At 38.1% G+C, this 19,570-nt stretch overlaps 1 protein-coding gene and 1 non-coding gene across 6 annotated transcripts in view; both read left to right on the top strand.

Annotated features, from left to right (window-relative positions):
• Positions 1-19,570, top strand: part of GRIP1 (glutamate receptor interacting protein 1) — a 396,854-nt gene that overhangs the window by 219,999 nt on the left and 157,285 nt on the right. The gene's annotated exons all lie outside the window — the stretch shown is intronic.
• On the top strand, positions 1,782-1,855 carry TRNAT-GGU (transfer RNA threonine (anticodon GGU)). The gene has a single exon. It is a non-coding gene; the product is annotated as a tRNA-Thr (tRNA).

Genomic DNA, 19,570 nt, shown 5'->3' on the forward strand with positions numbered 1-19,570 from the left:
GCCATATGACCCAGCTATCCCACTGCTGGAAATATACCCAGAGGAATGAAAATCATCAAGTCGAAGGTATACCTGTTCCCCAATGTTCATCACAGCACTCTTCACAATAGCCAAGAGTTGGAACCAGCCCAGATGTCCATCATCGGATGAGTGGATACGGAAAATGTGGTACATCTACACAATGGAATACTACTCAGCTATAAAAACGAATGAAATACTGCCATTTGCAACAACATATATGGACCTTGAGAGAATTATATTAAGTGAAACAAGTCAGGCACAGAAAGAGAAATACCACATGTTCTCACTTATTGGTGGGAGCTAAAAATAAATAAATAAATTCACACACACAAAAAAAAAACTGGGGAGGGGGGGGAAGAAGACATAACAACTACAATTCCTTGAAGTTGATATGACAAGCAAACAGAAAGGACATTGTTGGGTGGAAGGGGGGAGAGGGAGGAGGGAGGGGGGTTTCGGTAATGGGCCACAATAATCAACCACATTGTATATCGACAAAATAAATAAATAAATAAATAAATAAAATTTTTTTTTAAAAAAAGGAAGATCTAGGTGTTGTGGTGCCCAAAGCTTAGACAATTGGAAGAGAGGGAGCTCTTAAAAAAAAGAATACAAAAATATCTTTTTTAAATTTGACAAAACTGTGTGATGGTGTGCATACATTGCTAGGGGTCACTCCCAAAACCTTGGAAGAAGCCCGTACCAGTGAGGGTCCCAGAAATTTAAGAGTCAGTTGCTTAACCTGTGCATTATTCTTACAGACTCACAGAATGCCAGAGCTGGAAATAGCCATACTTGCCATCTGGTGGGGATTCATAGTTATTTTTTAGCACTAGAAACCTCTTTTCAAAATCATACATGGAGGAACAAGAGAGAAAACAGACACAAATAGCTGAAGGTGGGACAGGGGACTTGGGGCTATACTTTTTTGGCCTTCTTCTTCCTTGGGTACCTGAAGAACTTCAGTTGACAGTGGAGTTTGGAGAAACATATTGTGTTTTATTTAAACTAAGACCCACGCCCCTCCTTCCCCCCATATTTCAACAACTGTGAAACAGGGATGCATCTTGACGGCTCTTCTTAAATGTGCACTAGTTGTGATGTCATCATATTGCCTGTGCATGCTCTAACTTGGTTGTAATTCCTGGTGATATGATTGGATAAATGCAATCCCTTGAAGTTTCATGAAATAAACCATTTAAAGACCATCTGAGGGAGGAAGGTGCATTGTTGTCTAAAATGTTCTGTTGACACTTTCCAATAAGATCAAGGAAGCACGAGCATCAAAACTTGCCAAATGAGTCTCAGCAGTCTGGAAGAAAACACAAGAGACAATAACAGAGCGCTCTCTGAGAAATACACACCATGTTCTTGATGCTCAGAGGACAGTATCATAGAAAATATGGGCATCGTTGACACTGGTTCAAAAGGCGAATGTAGTAAAGTTGTAGGAACATCTTCACCAATTTATTTCACTTACATTTTCCTTTTCATCTATGCACTTTGAGTTCTTTAATAAGTATAAAATTTAAAATTCTTGGTAATAAGAAAGCATTATGTTGTAATTTAATTGGCAGCATATTCTTTCTTAGTGGTAAATAAAATAAGAAGGTGCTGTGCAAGTGATGGCATCTTGAAGTCAATGAAATACGGTAATTTTTAAAGTCATATAGTCATTTTCTCATTTTACAGTTCAGAGATTAAGGCACAGCAAGGGTTTGGTGACTTACCCAAAGCAATATGGCTGGTTTTGGCAGGCTGGCCAGTTAGCTCACTTGGGAGAGCATGGTGTTGGTAACACCAAGGTTACAGGTTCAGATCCCTGTACTGGCCAGCTGCCAAAATATATATATTTTCCCAGGCTGGTTTTTACAGAGCAAAATGAACCAAAATGAACCATTTTTCAATTGACTGTCCTTAGACTAACTCTTTGTTTTGCTAATCATCACTAATCGTATTGTTATGATTTTTAATTTTTTAATTGCTTAAAGGTCTGTATTTCTTCCTAGAACATGCATTTCTTGAGGGCAGGGACCAAGTCTATATCATTTATTTCTAGAAAGCAAGATGCCTAGCATTTAGCAAATGATCAGTAGATAATCAATGTAAAAATGGATGGATGGATGGATGGATGGATGGATGGATAGATGGATGGATGGATGGATGGATGGATGGAGAAGAAATGGATGGGTGGATGGAAAGGACTGAAACATTGCAAACTCAAAGTGAGGCTAGAAGATAATTTTGTTTGGGAAAAGTGATGTTATATATGGTGGTATATACAAAAAATGGAGCCAAAGAGGAAATAGTAGTGTCTTTCTCATGTGGAGCAGAGGAAAAGAGCTGGACCAGGAAAGGGTCCAGGAGAGAAGGCTGCCTTACTTGTTAGGGCCGAGCAAGCTGAAAGTAGGTTATGAGAGCTGTCCATAATGTGGGCAGTTATAGCCTCCTCCAGTTCTGAATTCCAGGAAGTCTCAGTAGGGCTCTAATAAAACTGAAACTCACCTCATCAGGCTGCCTGACTTCTCCATGGAGAGTCCACAGGGCTCCCTTGATGCCTTGCCTCTTGGTTATCTCCAGTGACTACACTATTAGTTTTCCATCTGTTCCTTTATTTGAAATGCATGAAGTCTCATAAAACAAGGGAAAGTCAAGTAAATGCCCCTGACCTACAGGCATCTGTAATAAAATGAGAGGGATGGATTTACTGTTACTCTAGTGGCTTGGAATCTGCCTGAAGCTAGCCTTGTTTTTTGGCCCTTTTCTCAGTAATGTTTCATCTGTACATGTTTGTGTTCCTTGTTTAGCAATTACTTTATGACTTTGAATTTTTGTCATCCAGTCATATAAGGAGGCAATTTCATGTACTTAAAACAAAGTTCTGCTTAACAAAAGGATCCTAATTTTCAAGTCTCATTTTCCCTAATCTATAAAATGGTAGTGTTATCTTCTTCACAGATTTGTTCTGAAGGTTAAATTAGATAATGAATGTGAGAATGTTTTGAAAGTATAAACCATTTTTAAATGATGGATAATCTTAAAAAGTATGAGATTTCTTGCTTTTAATTTCTCTATTCAGCCAGGTTGTCTAACTCATGCTAGATTCATGGGTACTTAGGTATTCATGGAAGGAGGAGTCCAACTGAGTGTAGCTCTCAGTCCCACTTTTCCATTACTATTTAAGAAGTCTGATTTGTTTTTGATGTTCCTCCTCCCCCATTTCCCTTTCAGGCAGAATGCGATGCAAGCATTGTCCTTTCAGTTATCTTTGAAGAAGCAACAGCCCCTAAATGTTTTGTCCCCTATCCTGAATACTAGCTAAGCTGCCTAACTCACTGCTAAGTGGCTCTCAGTAGCTGCAGTGCAGCCATACCTGGTATCTGTCTGTCTCAGGGTTTCTTTCTTCTTACCTACCCAAGTGTTTCTTCCTTCTTATCTACCCAGCTGCATAACACATATCTACTATTTCTTATTGTTTAGCTGGACTCCCAGACTGAAACATCTAGTTCTATCACAGTAGCTCTTATTTTCATATTTAAACAGTATTCAATATAATATTCTGACCAAAAAGTGATATCCAAAAAGGCATGCAAAAATAAAAGATTTTCCCTCAACAATATCTCATCAATTTGCTAAGCAATTTTTAACCATTTCTCCAACTATTAAGTGGAAAGGATAGTAATAGTACAAGTAAATTTTTCCCTTTCATCTAAAAAAAGTACTTAAATCTCTAAATATAAATCCATGACCAACAGGGGACTTTTCCAGGACCACAGGTTGAGCTGTTATTCTCTTTCAGGTTCCCAGGGCATGCTATGGACTAATTATACTTCATTGAAATTATTAGCTTAGATGTTTGTCTCTTAGACATTTAGAATGTGAAATGCAGAATGGTAGAGGCTGTGATTATTGGTCCTTGGAATGCTTGCCTCTAGCACAGAGTCTGGCAATAGTAGATGCTCCAAAATACTTTTGGACCAAAATCGCCCGCGAGTATTGTATGAATGTAGTTAACTTCTCTAAGGGAACATCGAAGATCAGAGTAATTTCAAAGTTAGCCATGCCAATTGCATAAGTTTGACTTGGACAATCCAGTTTCCAGTCATGTCAACAACTTTAAAAATGTGATTATAACCACTTACAAGTAAAAATATCACAGATGGAGAGTGTTCCCACGGAAAATTGCCTGGGGGTCTTGAAGCAAGTATAATTACTAGATCCCTGTCCAGTGCCTTTTTCTGGTCTATATGGTTTCTTACATCTAGATGTCCACCACTTGGGCCATTATGCTCAGGAAGAGGGGAGGTTTCACCAACCTGGGCTACTTCTTATTTCTGATATCTTGCATTGTGGTTTCATTTGATGATCAGATGACTATGAAGGAATATATGGCTGATAGATTTGGGCGCTATTTGCTATTCCACAATCCTACCTGACGTGTACAAATTATAAAATGTCAGTCTAGCATAAAATGTTCTTTGATTGTCACATTGTTTAAATCTGATCCATTAGGTCAAGGTTTCTTAAGTAGGGTACACGGATGGATTTCATGGGGGTTCAGGAATTATCCTGAAATTATATACAAAACTTTTCTGGGACAAGGGTCCATGGCTTCATTAAATTCTCAAAGTAGTCTGTGACTTCACCAACACTTAAATACCACTGCTAATTGTTTTGTCTTATATTCATAACAACCAAATGCATGCCTATAATTTTCCAACATGCAAATAATAATAATGATGATAACAATAATACCATAACTAACATATACTGAACACTTACTATGTGGCAGGTACTATTATAAGTTCCTTATAAGAATTTTATCACTTAATCTTCACAGCACCCTATGGAGTAGATACCATTATTATCTCTATTTTAGAGGTAAAGAAATTAAGACTCAGAAAAACTAAATAACTTGTTAATAAGTTGTGACATTGAGAAGCTTAATAGCAAATTTGACAAATGACTGATTTTGGTGAAGTGAAAAACTTAAAGAATTCTGGTACTGTCATATTTTAAAAGAACTGTGTGGGTCTTTTTATTTTTAACTTAATGCTTTAGGAGACATATGATATATGAATTAGTTACACCAACAGGAGAGTCCACATCTCTATGATATCTGTTTTTTTAAATCTTATCTATATATCACATGCTTTCAGGGGTCAGAGATTTTTATATTTGGTACTGCATACTCGTATATCCCCATTCTTTTGAGGTGCTCCAAAAACATACAGATATTAATCCAGCTTTCTCTGTCACTGTGTGAGATAAATAATGATCATAATTTTGATACAAATGAATATTTGTACTAGGTAATATTTATGTGCTGTACATCCCTGCCACTAATCTAATTTATGCTCGGACTCCCAGAGGATGAGAAAAATTCTGGTACATCCCTCATGTCACTACACGGAGGTGGAAAGGTCCAAAAGACCTTTCTATGCTAGTCTAGGTGGCAAGGACTTAGATTGAAAATGCAGCCATTCATCACAGAAACCCAGTTTTAATCCCCATAGCTATGCTGAACCAGGGAATATTAGAAGGATTTTGGAATGACTATCAGAAAAAGTATCTATTTATTTCCTGAGGGGGGTAAACTTTCTAGTGGCACCACTAACATAACGTATAGATAAAACCATAGTGTTAGCAATAATATTCTTTCCAAAAGTAGTATACAGATATAGCTATAGTATTTTTTTTTTTTTTTGAAATTTTGAAAAGTTAGCTATAGTATTCTGATGTGTACGCCAATCCCCCTTACCAAGGCACTGGTAAAATTAATCAGCCAAGTAAGCTTAGGGAAATAACTCTACTTGCTCCTTTTCAAATTTTGCTCCTTTATCATTTTGCTTTTGCACCATCTAGCAGCAATTCTGTTTGCCACCAGACAATGCTCACCACTAATATTGAGACTTAGGGAATGACAGAGGCAGAAAATGGAAAAGTTCATAGATCTCTGAATTTCTATGCGAGGGAGAGCTGGCTGCTCATCAGGAACACCCACCTTAGACTTGTATGTGAGCAGAATAAACTCCTGTCATAGTTGAGCCATTATTCATTTTTGGATTTGTTGACACAGCCTACCTTAACTTAATTAAATGTATTTCCCAATTCATTTTATGAAACTAGTATTATTACCGAAACCAAAGACAATATAATAAAATTATATACTAATATCACTCATGAATATAGATGAAAAAATTCTTAATAAAATATTAACAAATAGAATTCAGTAGTATATAAAAAAATTACAGAATTACATACTGTGACCAAGTGGGGTTTATTTCAGGGATGCAAGGTAGGTCAGTATTAGCAAATCAATCAATGTAATCTACCATATTATCAAGCTAAAGAAGAAAAATCACATGATTATATCAATCAATGCAAAAAATTCACAAACTTTAAACGCACTCATGATAAGAACTCTCAGAAAAATAGGAATTGAGAGACAACTTTCTCAACTTGAAAAACAGTATCTACGAAAGCCCTCAGCTATTATAATACTTGATGAAACACTGAATGCTTTTCCCCTAAGATTGGAGCAAGGTAAAAATGTTCACTCTCACCACTCTTATTTAACATAGTGCTGGGAGTTCAGTCAGTGCTTGAGGTAAGAAAGGGAAATAAAAGGCATATAGATTGGAAACAAAGAAATAAAACTGTCCCTATTTGCAGATGACAGGATTCTATATGTAGAAAACAGTATGATTGATGGTACGTATTGGTCCATTTCTGTTGCTTATAACAAAATACCAGGAACTGGGTAATCTATAAGAAAACAAAAATTATTGCTTACAGTTTCTGAGGCTGGGAAGTGCAAAGTCCAGGAAACACATCTGATGAAGGTCTTCCTTGGTAGAGGCTACCAAGCCTTCCTCGCTCTGGCATTCTGTGAGCCTGCAAACTTAACACCACGTGGATGCCACCAAGGCTTCCAGCTTGTATTTTCTAAAGCTGTGGGTCCAGCCACACCTGGGGCCAATTTAGCCATGCCTGTTCCCCAAGACCATTCCATCTCCCTAGGTCTCTGGGCCTGTAATGGAAGAAGCAGCCTCTGAAATGTCTTCGAGTTCTTTTTTCCCTTTTCTTCACAATTCCTTTCTTCTGTACTAATCTCCTTAGCAAACGGTCAATGGACTGCACCATTGCATTTTTCTCCCGAAAATGCTCTCTGCTTCTCTACCATGTGGCCAGGCTGAAAGTTTTACAGTTTTTTTGCCCTATGCTTTCTTTTGAACTACAAATTCTGGCTTTACATCACACCTTTTCTGCCATAACTCAACATAGGCTGTTGCTAGTAGCCATGCAGCTTACTTAATGCTTTGCTACTTAGAAATTTTTTCTGCCAAATACTCTGGTTCATCATCTTTAAGTTCCACATTCCATAAAGCCTTTGGGCATGAACAGAATGCAGCCACGTTCCTTGCTAGTTCATAGCAAGGATGATCTTTGCACCAGTTTCCAAAAGCTCCTTGTAATTTCTTTTTTTTTTTTTTTTTTTTTTTTTGTCTTTTTCGTGACCAGCACTCAGCCAGTGAGTGCACTGGCCATTCCTATATGGGATCCGAACCCGCGGCGGGAGAGTCGCCGCGCTCCCAGCGCAGCACTCTACCAAGTGCGCCACGGGCTCGGCCCCTTGTGATTTTTTTTTTTTTTTTTTTTTTTTTTTTCCTTGTAATTTCTATCTGAGACCTCCTCAGTATGGCCTTTACTGTCCATATGTCTATCAACATTCTGTTCACCGTTTAATCAGCCTCTAAGAAGTTACAAACTTTCTTTGGTTTTCTTGTCTTCTAAAGTCCCACCAGCATCTAGGTTTTTTCTTCCAGTCTCTCCTCAACACCCAGTTCCAAAGCAACTTCTACATTTTCAAGTATTTGTTATAAGCAACATCCCACTTCTCTGGTAGCAATTTTCTGTATTCATCTGTTTCTGTTGCTTATACCAAAATACTTGGAACTGGGTAATTTGTAAGAAAATGAAACTTATTGCTTACAGTTTCTGAGGCTGGGAAGTTCAAAATCCAGGGAACACAGTTAGTGAAGACCTTCTTTGGTGGGGATTTCAGCAGCATAGGGTATCACATTGCGAGAAAGGCAGGATCAGAGAGAGAGACTCTCATGTACTCTCCTTTTGAAGTCCTCAGAACCATGCCCGTGACCACCATTAGTAATCCATTCATTAGGGCATGGTCCTCAGAATCTAATCATCTCTTAAAGACCCCACCTTTCAATTACCATAATAGGATTTCCCACCCTCAGTCACTGTGCTGCACCATTGCATTTTTCTCCTGAAAATGCTCTCCACTAATAGTCATAGTGGGTATCAAACTTCTAATACATAAAACTTGGGAAGCACAATTCAGTCCATGTCATGGTGTGACCTCAAGTCATAACTTTGTTACCTTATTCGGGGAGGCTTCATGGGCAGGCTGTCTATCCTTTCACAGATATACTAAACAGCAAGCTAGCATTTTTTCACAGTTTTTCACAGAATCTTTGCAGGATACATGTTCCATTTTGGCAATAATGTAAAGTGTATCTTGGGCCCAGAAAAATCCTATTGGCACTTTTATTGATTTTGTTACCTTTAAGATTATATTAGGGAGAACTGACACATTTTTGATGTTGGGTTATTCCACTGGAATATTAGTTCCTAGATGGCAAGGATTTTATCTGTTCAGTTTTATATCTCCAGTACCTAGAACACTACCTGGCACATAGTAAGTGCTCAGATTTTATTAAATGAGTGATATGGGATGCCTTTCCATTTATCCTGATCTTATATCCTTCAGAAGTGCTTTAAAGTTTTCTTCACATAGATCTTGCATATTTTTCATTTTTTCTACTTTAAGTATGGTCTTCTATGATAACCTGTAATCAGGCTATTGTTTCTCTGTATAAAAGATATGAATATTAATTTTTAATCATCTATGTTTTTAAATTTCTTTGTTTGTAAGAATTTTTTATGATTTGCCAAGCATTGTTACTTTTCTTAAAACTTTCTGGAGTTCAGTTTTAAAGAAAATAAATTACAAATCTAAAGAAAAATAGCAAACAACTAAATCCGATTGTATCAGTGACATTCTTATTGGTTATGTTGATTAAGTAATGGTACAGATGTAAACTTGTAATTTCTTTCCTTTTTTTTTTATAAAAAAGATGACTGGTAAGGGGATCTTGACCCTTGACTTGGTGTCATCAGCACCACACTCTCCCAAGTGAGCCACGGGCCGGCCCGTAATTTCTTTTCTAAGGTAATTCAATATGGTGATTGAGGAAAACATCAAATCCAGAACCATCTTGCTCCTAAGGAGTTGGGCATCATCTTGTGCTGCTTGCAAATTTAGAGAGACTACAAGGCTTGCTACAAGGTCCTCTTAATTTGGGGAGGGATATTTGCAATTTAAATCACAAAAGAAATTGTCAGTACATATTGAGTTGCCCAGGTTCCACTGTTTTACACAATGTTTCTTCAGTAAGCCTTGATATGTAAGCGAACTCATGCAAATGAATGCATCTGTCTGCATTTCTCTTTGCCATTGGATCATTATGCGGACATTAAACACCAAAATAGACATAAGATGATTGATTAGTTAAGTAGAGAATGCAGGTTAGCAGAAAGCAAACTCCAGAAGCGGGTTCCTCCCTCTCCAGACCACTACTTCTCTCCCATCCCCTTCACAAACACCCATAAATGATTTAGTCAATTCTTCAGGGACTAGAGATATTTATTGGCAGTTAACATTCTTGTGATTCAGCACATTTTCTTGCAACAATGTTCTGTCTTTACTCCTGAGCTTTGTCTAATTTATATTCCTTCTTTGGTCTGCTCTGCTCAACTAATCCTGATCAATAAGTACAGAAGAATGGACAGAAGACAAAATTGTAGAATAGAGTTGCATTTGGAACCTCGAGCTTTTGGTTTACATTGTTGCTGCGACCATCTCCTCTGTGGCTGCCTTCCCCACTACTCACACTGTGGCACAGTGATTGCCTCTGTGACAGGCTGTAATTATCTTGAGGATAATGGCCTTAACCTTTTCCATCTTTGAGTTTCATTGTTTGGCTCATAGTAAGCATGTTACCAAACTGAGAAGGATTCCTCATCTGCAGCCCAAATGACTAAGGAGTTCCTCAAGCCAGAATGTGCAGTGTTAAAGATTAGCATTTATTTCAATGTCATTCAGAGGAGCCTGTGGTAGCTAAAGGAACTTTAAGACCTTGGTTTCTCCAAGAGCTGAGAATCGCAAGCATTTATAGAGCAGAATCATGAGCAGGGGTCCTGGAAGCCATGTGGGAAGCTGATTGATTCAGGGTGAAGTCAGCACAACTATTCCTGGCATCTTGATTGATATTTTCTATGGTGCCTTCAGATTCAGAATGTGTGCACTTCAAAGCAGGTTTGTAGTTGCAGGTGGTCTGCAGAAATAACTCGAGACTGGCACTATGGATGTTATCTTAAGCTATAGGCATTCAGTTAAGGAACAAACTTTCTGTCCTGCAAATCAAGTCTTAGCCTAAGGAATAAACATGCTGACCTCCAGATCAAGTCTCAGCCTAAAGAAGTTTATGTTAATCAGCTCTACATTTATCTTATTATTGCTCCTCCTAGGAATCCAGACCATCCTGCCTGGTCAAGTAGTTCTTCTTTAGCTATCTCCCTCTTCCCCCAACCAAGTCCCACTCTGATGGGGTCTGGGGCACAGCCAGGGGACATCAGTGGACTATCCCCTGGTTTCAGGCATTCAATAAGTGTTAGAATAAATTAATGCACAAATTACTCAATTGACTGGTGCATGTATATTTTCTGTCTTTCACATTATTAAAGCTAGTTCTTAGAAAAAGATTTGAAATATTTTTAAGTGAGTGTATAATTGACTATTACCAGTTTAAAAAGTAGCCAGATCAATGGATTTTTTTTAAACAATGATTTTTTTTCTTTATCTTTGTAACAGTTTTAGTTTTACAGAGAAATTGAGCAGGAGATACAGACAGTTTCCATACCCTCCCCCCACCCATACACATACAGTTTCTCCTGTTATTGACATGTTACATTCACGTGGTACATTTGTTACAATTATGAATCAATACTGATATATTATTATTAACCAAATTTTGTTATTAGGCCTCCCTCTTTGTATTGTACAGTCTATGGTTTTGCCTAATGCATAATGTCACATACACACCATTATAGCATCATACAGAATAGTTTTTCTGCCCTAAAAGTGTTCTGTGCTCCACTTACTCATTCCTTCCTCCTTTCTTCCCTCCTTCATCCCTTGAAATCCTGGCAACCACTGTATTTTTTTTCATTACCTCAAATATTTATCATATCTTTGTGTTAGAAACATTCAAAATTCTCTCTTCAAGCTAATTGAAACTATATAATAAATTGTTGTTAATTACAATCACCCTACAGCTGTATTTTGTATTCAGTAACCAACCTCTCAGTATCCTTCCTCCCTGTATTAGTCTGTTTTTGTTGCTATAACAGAATACCTGAAACTAGGTGATTTATAAAGAAAGTGAAATTTACTGCTTACAGTTTCTGAGGCTGGGAAGTCTAAAGTCCATCTGGTGGTGGCAACAGTGACCCAGGGGTCTCACATTGCAAGATGGTGGAAGCAGAGAGAGAAAAAGACAGACTCTCCTCTCCCTGACCACCATTTTTAATCCATTCACTACTGCATGGTCCTACAATCCAATCACCTCTTCAAGACCCCACCTTTCAATTACCACAATAGATTCCCCACCCTCTTAACAGTCACAGTGGGGGCCAAGTTTCTAATACATAAAACTTGGGGAACACAATTCAAGCTTCAGTGGGTATGGGGGGGACATAATTCAATCCACTACACTCCCCCACTACTCTTTCCAGCCTCTGGGCATCACCATTCTACTCTCTAATTCTATTCGACCACCTTTTTTAGCTTCCACATAGGAGTGAGAACATGCAGTATTTCTCTTTCTGTTCCTAGCATACTTTGCTTGACATAATGCCCTCCAAGCTGATCAATATTGCTATGAGTAACAGGATTTCATTCTTTTTTATGGCTAAATAGTATTCCATTGTGTGTGTATACAACATTTTCTTTATCCATTCATCTGTTGATAGAGACTTGAGTTGATTCCATTTCTTAGCTATTGTGAATCGTGCTGTAATAAACATGGGAGTGCAGATACCTCTTAAATATACTGATTTCCTTTCCTTTGGATATAAATACCCAGTATTGAGATTATGGATTACATGGTAGTTCTATTTGTAGTTTTTTGAGAAAGTGTAGTTCGTTTTCATAATGGTTGTACTAATTTACATTCCCACCAACAGTGTATAAGAGTTGCCCTTTCTCTGCACCTTTGCCAGCATTTGTTATTTTCTGTCTTTTTGATAATAGCCATTCTAACTGGGGTGAGATGATATGTCATTGTGGTTTTGATTTGCATTTCTGGGATGATTAGTGATGCTGAGCATTTTTTCATATACCTGTTGACCATTTGTATTTCCTCTTTTGAGAAATGTCTATTCAACTCATTTGATCCTTTTTTAACCAGATTATTTGTTTTCTTCCTGTTGAGTTGTTTGAGTTCTTTGTATATACTGGATATTAATCCCTTATTGGATACAGAACTTGCAGATATTTTCTCTCATTCTGCAGGTTGTCTCTTCTCTCTGTTGATTGTTTTCTTTGCTGTGCAAAGGCTCTTTAGTTTGATATAATCCCATTTATCTATTTTTGCTTCTGTCACCTATGCTTTTGAGGTCCTCTTCATTAAGTCTTTGCCCAGCCCAGTGTCCTAATGCATTTTCCCTATGATTTCTTCTAGTAGTTTCATGGTTTGGGGTCTTATATTTAAGTCTATAATCCATTTTGTGTTGATTTTTGTAAATGATGAGAGATAGGGGTCTAGTTTTATTTTTCTCCATGTGTCTATCCAGTTTTCCCAGCATCATATACTGAAGAGACTGTTCTTTCCCCAATGAATACTTTTAGTGCCTTTATTGAAAATCAGTTGCTGTAAATACATGGCTTTATTTCTGAGTTCTCTATTCTCTTCCATTGGTCATTTTTATGCCAGTACCATGTTGTTTTGATTACTATAGCTTTGCGATATATTTTGAAGGTAGGTAGTATAATGCATCCAGCTTTGTACTTTTTGCTCAGGATTGCTTTGGCTATTTGGGGTCTTTTGTTGTTCCATATGAATGTTAGGATTTTCTTTTTCTATTTCTGTGAGGAATGTCATTGGTATTTTGATAGGGATTGCATTGAATCTATAGATTACTTTTATGGTTATTTTCACAATATTGATCCTTCCAACCTGGGAACATGGAATGTCTTTCCATTTCTTTGTGTATTCTTCAATTTCTTTTATCGGTGTTTTATAGTGTTCCTTATAGAGAACTTTCACCTCCTTGGACAAATTAATTCCTAGGTATTTTACATATGTTTTGTACATATTATAAATAGGATTGCTTTCTTGATTTCTCTTTTATCTTGATTGTTATTGGTGTATAGAAATATCACTGATCTTTGTTAACTTTGTATCCTGCAACTTCACTGAATACATTTATCAATTCTAAGAGTTTTGGGTAGATATTTTAGGGTTTTCTATATATAAGATCATGTCATCTGCAAGCAGGAAAAATTTGACCTCCTCTTTTCCAATTTGGATGCCCTTTATTTTTTCTCTTGCCAAATTGCTCTAGCTAAGACTTTCAGTACCATATTCAATAAGAGTGTAGAGAGTGGGCTTTCTTGTCTTGTTTCAGTTATAGAGGAAGAGCTTTCAGCTTTCTCCATTCAGTATATTACCTGTCCATTTGTCATAATGGCCTTTATCATGTGTAGGTATGATCCTTCTATGCCTAATTTATTGAGGGTTTTTATCATGAAGGGATGTTAAATTTTATCAGATGCTTTTTCTACATCAATTAGATGATCATATGGTTTTTGTTCTTCGTTCTATTGATGTGATGTAGTACATTTATTGATTTGTGTGTGTTGAACCAATCTTGCATCCCTGGGATAAACCCTGCTTGAATAATGGTGAATAATCTTTTTGATATTCTGCTGGATTTGGTTTGCTAGTATTTTGTTGAAGATTTTTGCATCAATGTTCCCAGGGATATTGGCCTATATAGTTTCTTTATGTGTTGTGTCCTTGTCTGGTTTTGGAATCAGGGTAATGCTGGCCTCATAGAATGAGTTTGGAAGAGTTCTCTCCTCTCCAATTTTTTGGAAGAGTTTGAGAAGAATTGGTATTAATTATTTTTTAAACGTTTGGCAGAATTTGGCAGTGAAGCAATATGGTCCTAGGCTTTTCTTTAACGGGAGATTTTTTAACTGATTCAGTCTCATTACTTGTGATTGGTGTGTCCAGGTTTTCTATTTCTTTGTGATTCAATCTTAGTAGATGGTAGGTGTCCAGGAATTTATCTATTTACCTATTCCCTCTATGTTTTCCAATTTGTTGGCATATAGTTGTTCATAATAATCTCTAATGAGCCTTTGTATTTTTGTAGATCAGTTGTGATGTTTTCTTTTTTATTTCCAATTTTATTTGTCTTCTCTCTCTTTCTCTCTCTCTCTCGGCAGGGGTTAGTCTAGTTAATGACCTGTTGATTTTGTTTATCTTTTCAAAAAGCCAACATTGTATTTTGTCAATCTTTTGTATTTTTTTGTCTCAATTTCATTTATTTCTGCTCTGATCTCTGCCCCCCCCAGCTGATTTTGGATTTGGTTTATTCCTACTTTTCTAGTTCCTTAAGATGCATTGTTAGGTTGTTTATTTGAAATCTCTCTACTTTTTTGGTACAGGCATTTATTGCTATAAACTTGCTTCTTAGTACTGCTTTGGCTGTATCCCATAAGTTTTGGTGTGTTGTGTTTCTGTTTTCATTTGTTTCAAGAAATTTTAAAATTTCTTTCTTAATTTCTTCTTTGATCCATTGATCATTCAGGAGCATGTTGTTTAGTCTCTATGTATTTTTACACTTTAAAGAGTTTCTCTTCCATTGATTCCTATTTTTATTCCATTGTGATCAGAGAAGATACTTGATTCAATTTTAATTTTTAAAAATTTGTTGAAACTTGTTTTGTTGCCTAAAATATGGTCCATCCTGGAGGATGTTCCATGTGCTGATTAGTAGAATGTGTATTCTGGAGCTGTTGTATGAAATGATCTATAAAGGTCTGTGAGGTCCATTTGGTCTATAGTGCAGTTTAAATCTAATGCTTCTCTGTTAGTTTCCTGTCTAGATGACCTATCCAATGGTGAGAATGAGATGTTGAAGTCCCCAACTATTATTGTATTGCGGTCTATCTCTCCTTTTAGATCTAATAATATTTTCTTTATATATCTGGGTGCTCCAATGTTGGGTGAATTTCTATTTACAACTGTTATTATCATCTTCCTGAACTGACCCTTTAACATTATACAATGACCTTCTTTGGCTCTTTTTACATTTTTTGACTCAAAGTTTATTTTATCTGATATAAGTATAGTTACTTCTGCTTGTTGTTGGTTTCTGTTTGCCGGGTTCACTTTCAGTCTATGTGCGTTTTTGTGGGTAAAGTGAGTTTCTTGAAGGTAGCATATAATAGGATTACCCATTCACCCAATCTCTATTTTTTAATTGGGGGATTTAATCCATTTACATTCAAGGTTACTATTGATAGGTGAAGACTTATTCTTGCCATTTTGTTGATAGTTCTCCAGTTGTTTGGTATATCTTTTGTTCCTTTCTTCCTCTCTTATGGTTTATCATTGCAGTTTGGTGTTTTCTGTAGTGATAAATTTTATCCTTTACCAGTGAATTTATCCTTCATATGTCTTCTTGATGGTGGTTATATTTCTTTCACTTCCAGATGTAGGGCTCCCTTGAACATTTCCTGTAAGGCCAGTCTAGTAGTAATGAATTCCTCAGTTTTCATTTGTATGTGAAAGACTTTATTTCTCCTTCAATCCTGAATCATAGCTTTTCTGGATATATTATTCTTAGCTGGAGTTTTTTTCTTTCAGCACCTCGAATACATCACCCTATTGTGTCCTAGTCTGTAAGGTTTCTACTGAGAAATCTGCTGTTAGTCTAATGAGGATTACCTTATATGGGACCTGACACTTTTATCGTGCTGTTTTTGGAATTCTCTCTTTGTCTCTGACTTTTGACATTTTTACTATAATGTGCCTTTTGAAGTTGAGTCTATCGGGGACCTTTGAGGTTCCTGGATCTATATGTCCATGTCTCTCCCAAGACTTGGAAATTTTTCAATTATTATTTCATTAAATAGCTTTGCAATGCCTTTTTCCTTCTGCTCTTCTTCAGAAACACCCATATGATGAAACTATTTTTGCTTAATGGTGTTCCATAGTTCTTATATGCTTTTTTCACTTTTAAAAATTCTTTCTTTCTTTTTCCCCCTCTGATTGGTTAATTTCAAATGACCTATCTTCAAGCTCAGAGATTCTTTTTTTTTTCTTGATTTAGTCTGCTGTTAAGCTGTCTACTGTATTTTTTATTTCATTAATTGAATTCTTCAGCTGCAGGATTTCCATGTAGTTCCTTTTTATATTTATCCCTTTGTTAAATTTCTTATTCATATCATAATTTTTTTCCAGATTTTGTTGAATTATCTATCTGTTTTATTGTTCATCTCATTTGAACTTTCTTAAGATCATTATTGTGAATTCCTTTTCTGGCAGTTCATCAATTTTCTTTTCTTTGGGGTCCTTCAGTGGCATGTTATTGTGTTCCTTTGGTGGTGACAGATTTCCTTGCTTTTTCACATTTCTTGTGTCCTGCCTTGATGTCTGTGCATCTGATGAAACAATTGCCTCTTCCAAACTTTACAGAGTGGCTTTCATAGACAGGTTCTTTCACCTTCAGTTGGGTCTTAGTGTGCTGGTTGAAAAAGGTGTGGTGATTCTGTTTCTATGTAGATCCAGTGATTTAGTCTCTGGATAGGTTCTTCAGCTGTGACCAATGTCGCCAATGACTGTGGGTGCTTCAGTGCCCTAGGCTTTAGAAGTTTGTGGAAGTGGTGGCAGTGGTGTAGATTGTTAAGGCCTTTGGTGGAAAGGGTTTTTGGGGCCTCATATTCTCATTTTTCCCACAGTGGGGAAACTTTGTCATTCTTCTTGGTGTTGGGACTGGCCCAACCTACAAACAGTTGCAATAGTGCTGGGTTCCAGGTGCAGGTGCTTAGAGAAACCTTGGAGCCAGGATCCTTGGCTCAGTTTCTCACAAACCTATTGTGGCACCTAGGTCTTGGGCTGAAGGTTCACTCTCTGTGGCAGGGTTAGATGTCAGTTGCCCACAGCATCAGGATCTGTGGCTCTGAGGACACCTTGCAGCTCAGGCTCTGTGGGCCAGGTTATAGCTGTGACTTTGACCTTGGGGGATTGAGCACAGCATTGGCCTAACTCTGGGGGGTGCTCTGGAGGTTTGGTCGCAGAGAGAAGAGTACAGCAATTCAGAGACCAGAGCAAATGGAGCTCAGTTATCACTTGGTTCCCAGGGGTTGAGGAATCTTGTGGTGGTGACTCTAACCTGTAGAATGCTGGGAATCAGAAATATCACAGCCTCTGTGAGGCCTGGTGCAGTGGCACAAGAACCCAGAATGAAAGGGCATAGCCATTGTTTGGGCCTTAGGGGGTAGGAAGCAGCACAGCACTAACTTAAATCCCTTGGGGAAGGGGCATCTCAGCAGCTCAGTCTCTAGGGAAATAGTCCATCTCCAAGGAAGCAGAGCATTACAGTTGTTTGGACCTAAGGGCAGGTGTCTCAGCTCAACCACTACTCTGTTTCCCTGGGACAAGAGGTACTATGTCAGCTGAGCCCTGGAATGCACAGCTGCTCATCTCAGCCAAGCAGCTTCTTGGCCAAGCATCTTCTCAGGCAAGACAGCAACTCCTCAGCGGTTGATGTACCCCTTCAGTTCAGACCCAGCGGGGTGGGGCACAGCCACCACTGGGAGGGTTAGTTAAAGGTAACCCCAGAAGGAGTGTACAGCATTGCAGCTTCAGGCACTGCTGCAACTGGGAGGGATGGGTGGAGTGGTTCCACCACTGCTTAGGGTAAGGTGTAACGGCTGTTCTCAGCTCAGCTTGGGGAAGTCAGTTCAATGGAGGCTTAGTCTTTGGGGTGAAAGGGTGTCATTCACACCCGGGATAAGACACCCTCCAACAGCAGTTCTAGTTCCAAGATGGTGCAGTAGCCATGCAAGCCACAGAGGGCAGGGCACAATGTCACATCCTCTGGAGGAGCACAGCTCGGTGGACTCCAGGCAGCTCCCTCAACTGGGCTTAGTGCTGTGAGGACTAACAGGATTCCCAGTGGTGAGGACAGTAGGTGTACAAAGTGTTCATGAGGGCTGCTGAGATTCTCTTTCTTACCGTTTCCCCATGGGGAAAAGTTCCCCCTGTTCCCCTGCTGCTCTTGGCTGGGGTGTGGGGTGGTGGAGGGTGGGTGTTTCTTTCCATGTGGCTATCCTGAGTTTCTGTGCTCACTAGCATTTTTGTTACTCCTTTGAAATGCTCTAGTGCTCTCCTTTAGTTGTTTTCATCCAAGTGTAGTTTTTTATTTATTGTTTCATCTGTCTGAGAAGGAGGATCTTCTAGTCAGTCATCTTGTTCTACTTCTCCTAGCAGATTCTCCCAGATAATGGATTTATATTTTAACAAAGTTCAAATTAAACTAAAGGAATTGAGCTTTTCTAGATTTTCAGGATTCAGCCAGAAGCCTGGGAAGGACCTGGGCTGCTTCTGGAGAAAATCACATTGTTCACCTCCCAGAGGCTACACCTATGTACTGGTATCCTACATTATGCAAGAAGCATGTCCTTGAAAACCTGAGTAGGAATAAAGCTTTTATGAATCAAAACTTACTTCCTCACATGCCCAGTTTTACTATTTCATACTTGCTTCATTGAGAATTTATGATTGACCTTTAAGTAGGTGCTTAAAAAACTATGCTTCCCACACTACAAGTAAAGATCAAAAATATACAGGATTAATCTGTATATTATAAGAAGATGCAAAGGATCTTTCTGTTGGGCAAAATTGTTGGGCACATTACATCTCTGTAATATGAATGGTCACCATCTACTCTGTCATTTTGGTTACTTTAATTATTAACTTTATTTTTATTTTTATTTATTTATTTATTTATTTTACATTCTAAGATGTTGCAGAGCACTTGGGAGGGAGGGGAGAGGGGAAAATGAAGGGAAATAAGGTAGAAGGAAGAGGGAGGGGCTTGGTTGAGGTCCATGGCACCCCTCTCATTCTGTTAGGGGAGAGCAGGGGGCTTCCATCAGTGCCTCAGTCGTTGCTGAGCTGGATGCAGATGTCAGGTGGCATGGCTGAAGCCCTTGGCTCCCCACCATCCTGGCTTAGGAGCCTGGAGTGTTTCCAGTGGCAGCTCAGTGGTCATCGCTGGGCTGGCTGTGAATATTAACTTTATTTTTAAATATATCTAGCCTTCTGCCAACTAGGATTTATGTGGGTTTGTTATATTGATGACTTCAAACATTAGTTGGGCCTAT

The sequence above is a fragment of the Cynocephalus volans genome, chromosome 12 (assembly GCF_027409185.1).
Source record: "Cynocephalus volans isolate mCynVol1 chromosome 12, mCynVol1.pri, whole genome shotgun sequence".
Taxonomy (NCBI): Eukaryota; Metazoa; Chordata; class Mammalia; order Dermoptera; family Cynocephalidae; genus Cynocephalus; species Cynocephalus volans.